The 5,000-nt window shown below is 38.6% G+C and overlaps 2 protein-coding genes across 3 annotated transcripts in view; one reads left to right on the plus strand and one right to left on the minus strand.

Moving 5' to 3' along the window:
- The window catches only part of LOC145252376 (uncharacterized), a 453,386-nt gene that overhangs the window by 193,468 nt on the left and 254,918 nt on the right, over positions 1–5,000 (minus strand). The window lies entirely within an intron of this gene.
- The window catches only part of LOC145252426 (uncharacterized), a 55,829-nt gene that overhangs the window by 31,450 nt on the left and 19,379 nt on the right, over positions 1–5,000 (plus strand). The window lies entirely within an intron of this gene.

Genomic DNA, 5,000 nt, shown 5'->3' on the forward strand with positions numbered 1-5,000 from the left:
GTCTGCTTGAGTATGTGAATTCGCTGACAGGACTATATGTCATTTTTCGGGCTCATGAACTTTCAGTGTCTGAGGGAGTGGCACTCGTCTGACAAGACATTGCAATCATCATGTATATATATATGTATGCATGTACGTATGTATGCATGTATGTATGCACGTATATATGTATGCATGAATGTATGTATGTATGTATATATGTATGCATGCATGTACGTATGCATGTATATATATATGCATGCACGTACGTATGTATGCATGCACGTACGTACGTATGTATGCATGCACGTACGTATGTATGTATGCATGCACGTACGTATGTATGTATGCATGCACGTATGTATGTATGCATGCACGTATGTATGCATGCACGTACGTATGTATGCATGCATGCACGTACGTATGTATGCATGCACGTACGTATGTATGTATGCATTCACGTACGTACGTATGTATGCATTTATGTACGTACTTATGTATGCATGCACGTACGTATGTATGTATGTACGTACATATGTATGTACGTCAGGTCATGTCATATGCTACTGGTACCATGTAACCCAGTACTACCTGCCTCATGGTCGGGTCACCGGCGACTAAATGTTATATATTCGGATTAAAAGTCTGATGCTCTACCGACCCAACCATCCCACTCGCGTTCTCGACTTTCAGCATAGGCCTAAGTCCCAGTTTTTTTTTTCCTTTACTGTAATGCCCTGACGTCTTTCTCTGAGTGGTCCTATTACTGGAGCTTTGTTCTATTCAATCTACTACTTCGGGACTTCACAAAGCTCTTCTACTAACTCCCTTGGTTGGTCTAAGTCAAGATACGCCTTCACACTGATTCACTCGGAGCCTGTTTGAGTTCCTGGAACCCGACAAGATACGGAATCATCACTCCCTAACTAATGCGCCATCGATTTCTAACTAAGTAGTTTTCCCTTTGTGATTTTTCCGCATTCCCAGCAAGTCCCAAGATTCCAACCCAGATATCCCTCACACATTCCTCTAAAAAAATAAAAAAATAATAAGGCTCTATCTTGTCCCTTACGTAATCTGCATCTTTCCCTTTCTTCTATCTCCCCGTGATTAGGCTTGGTACCGACTGTCCAGTCGCTCCGTACCCTGAGGAATTATCGCGACCTCGCACGCCAGACTTTTGTTGGACAAGACTTATTGCCGTTGCTTGGGCCTACGTGGCATCTTCCAACTCACTGGAACCACTAGTATTGTTTTAACAGGGTTCTCATTACTCTAAAATAGTATTTCCCCTGCCAAATTTTCTAATTTGTGACAATACCGTGGCTTATAAAAAAAAATAAAACAACAGAAAAAACTGCTTTCTACAGCCTAATCGCCTTGTAATTCTCATGAAAAAAAATGCAACTACGCGCTAAACGTCCCTAAAATATAACTAAACCAACCAAATCTATTCCAAAATAATTTAATTTAATAATACCAATTAAATTCACCCAGCATGGTTTTTTTTTAATTTTGGTACCTTTAATTCACAATATGGTAACATTTTATTTTCCTAAGTACTTGCATACATATTTCATTCATCTTCTCTTGAGCGATTCGTAACATAATGGCCACGTCAGCCATTGCACCCCCTCTGCCCCTTACACCATGTCAGAGGGCATTTCATTTGCTCCCTGAAGTTGATTACAACTAGATCCGCTCACGCTGGACAGAATACATTCCGTTCACTGCTATGTCAGAAAAAACTTTCTTTTTTTTTTTCCAAAGTCGGTAAGCGCAACCTGCCTTGAAGACACATAGCTTCACGGAAAACATCGGATTTCCACACATGAAGTACTCAAACTTGCTCCATGTTGATTCTACTCGAAATCAACAGAAATCATGATAAAAAAAAATAAAATTCGAATCATTTCCCGAGAATAATGAAATTAATAACTACCCATGTAATTCAACACCTCTCCAAAATTCTAACATGCTTGCCACAGAAATTAAATTCCATTCACGCCCCACTTTTTTCTTTCATTTCTTCATATAGTTTATTTAACCCTATATTTATCCTTTTTTTTTTTTTCTACCTTACTTATGTGGTCAAAACGTCACTCATGTCGAATAGAACATTTATTCTACTTTTCGAAAATTGAAATTAATACCGACTGAACCTTTGACTCTTCCGAAACTTTTTTTTTTTTTTTAAATCATTTATTACACTGTTTAAATCTTATTTCTTTCTCCCTATTTTATTATTACTATTTAATTAATTAAAAACACATTTTTTCTTTTATTAATCCTTCTTTCCATAGACCCCACAAGCAAGATTCCACCTCCCCATTCTGCGAAAAAAAAAATACATGTCACAGAGTAAGAAAATCCTGCACAATACCATTTTAGAACACATCAATTACATAAAGAAAATAAATGAAAAAAATACAAAAATATCCTATAAGCATTCAGAAAGTCCCATCTTAGCAATAAATAAAATCCAAACAACAAAATTTTGTCCACGTCAGCAAAAAAAAATTCCTACGAAAAAAATCGCACAATCAGCGAAAAAGAAAAAAAATCATTTTACAGGACATGATCATTGTCTTTTCACTAAAAGCACATGAAGTTTCGCAGTCCAAAATTGCAACAAAAATTATTATTAACAACAAACCTTTCGTGATTGACATGTTTTTTTTTTTTAGTAAGGTGACAGGCTCATTTCTGACACACACGTTGTAGCTAACAAGTCATATGTTCTATTTTCTTTTTCTTTTTCTTTCTTTCTGTCCTTCTGTTTTACACTTGCTGTTTAATTCAAAATTAACAATATTTTATCAGTTTGTCTTTCGTTATAGCTGTTTTTTTTTCCAAGTTATTCTACTGTTTTTCTCACAGAATTTTTTTTTCTTTTCTTTTCTTTTTTTTCTCTTTACTATTAGTTTTCCTTATTACTTAGTGTTTTAACGGACCATCGTTGTGTGTGTTGATTTGTATTTCTTCTTTTTTTCTAATAATGTTCTTTCTCTTTTTTTTTTTTTTTTCTTCCAGACATTTTATTGTGTTGTATAGTTTTTTTTTTGTTTTTGTTTTTTTTTCTTGTCTTAAAATCTCCTTTCCCTTTTAAGGACCTGTTTCCACGTCGTATTTCTTAAACACAGGTTCGACTTCACATCGATGATGTGAACTTAGTCACGAGCACCAAAACGAATATGTTATATATTCGGGGGTGTCATAAAGGAGATTTTGTCAAGGAGATTCGTGTACGTGATCGTCTAGTTTCTAATCTTATTGTTCATGTCTTCGTGGGTGTGTGTTTGTGTACATGCATTTCTTAACATACCTTTATTCATGTGTCGTCGGTTGTTCCTCTGGTTTTCATTGTCTCTTGGAGGGGAGCTGGCCTGTTGGATGAAGAATTCACTCCAAGATGACAATTAAGGTTTTTATGTTTTTATTCACCTTCCAAAGGTCGACACAGAATGGAGGTGAACCTTGCTTGTTTGATGATACACGTCAGCGTCCTCCCCAGCCCGGGGGGGGGACAGCTGAAAAGCCGTCTGTCTTATTCAACACCCGAAAACCCAACTGCCAAGAAAGAATCAGCTAACCTCATCACATGATACCACGTCATCTGGTCAGCTGACCCTTCTTTTGCAAACGTGTCCACTGTCCACGTTATTCACCTCTCTCTCTCTCTCTCTCTCTCTCCCTCTCCCTCTCTCCTTCTCTATTCTCTAATAGAGACACACAGAGAGAAAATAGAAAGAGTAAGAAAGCCAGAGAGGGGGGGGAGAGATGCTCTTTAACATAAACTGGTTCCCTCACCAGACTTGTTTGGTGAGGAGGGCGGCTAGTCTCCCTGAAGGATTAAAAACAAGACCTTCCAAAGGGCGAATGAACTCTTTTTCTGGGTCAACCGCCAACTAGCACCGTGTATATTTGTGTGTGTGTATTGGGGTAGAGAGGGCTCCCGTAAGCCGTGGTGAAGGCAACCTTTCTAGGAGAAGCAAATCTCTAATTTAAAAAACCATAAAGCGGAAGACCAGTACCCGCATTAAGCTGATCTGCAGTTTAATTTGTAGCTAGCTATCTTGCTCTTGCTTGTTGCTGGATCTCAACATTTTGAACCGAGAGAGAGACTTAGCTGTCGTACAAAGCTAAGACTCTGTTATATCATATTTGTATAGATACTCCCTAAGACATTTGGAATCATGGATTTTAAATGTCTGAGGGAGTGGCACACGTCTGACAAGACGTTGCAATCATCATACATAGGTATGTATGCATGCACGTACGTATGTATGCATGCATGCACGTATGTATGTATGTATGCATGCACGTACGTATGTATATATGTATGTATGTATGCATGCATGTACGTATGTATATATGTATGTATGTATGCATGCACGTATGTATATATATATGTATATATGATGGCAGCAAATTCTCTTTCGAACATTGCCATCACTCGATATAGCACCAAAAAAAAAAAAAGGTATATAGAAACATGAAAACATTCAGTGATGGGCTGCACGAATATGGCTTTTAAGCCCTGCTAAACTCTGGCATTCCTTAGCACACATTGTACAGACATGTGCACCACTAGCAGCACGTTCTTGCTGTTCTGTTCTATGCAGGATCAAATGCCGTTTCAAACCGCCTGTCGTTTTGTACATCCGTCCGCAGTTGACACAGGTTAACTCTGGCAACTCAAGACTGCTTTGTGGCCCGCTGCGCCGATGAGTAGACTGGTGACTCATCAGCCCAGCTCTGCTAAGACATATTCTTCCACCACTCCTCATACTCTAGACCGATTTGGCTCCCCCTCCCATCCACGGCTCCTTTCACTCTCCCTTTCCGGATATCGCGCTTCAGCTGTTCATACTGAGTTTGATCCACCTCAAACTTGCCCACACCTCCCCGCAAGGTCCTTCTCCACCCTCCGCGATCCAAAGCAAGACTCTCCCAGGTTCTTTCATCAATCCCACATTTTTTTAAGGTGGATTTTAAACAATCCTTAAATCTCAATTTAG

The sequence above is a fragment of the Euprymna scolopes genome, chromosome 29, assembly GCF_053919585.1.
Source record: "Euprymna scolopes isolate OS-2025 chromosome 29, ASM5391958v1, whole genome shotgun sequence".
Taxonomy (NCBI): Eukaryota; Metazoa; Mollusca; class Cephalopoda; order Sepiida; family Sepiolidae; genus Euprymna; species Euprymna scolopes.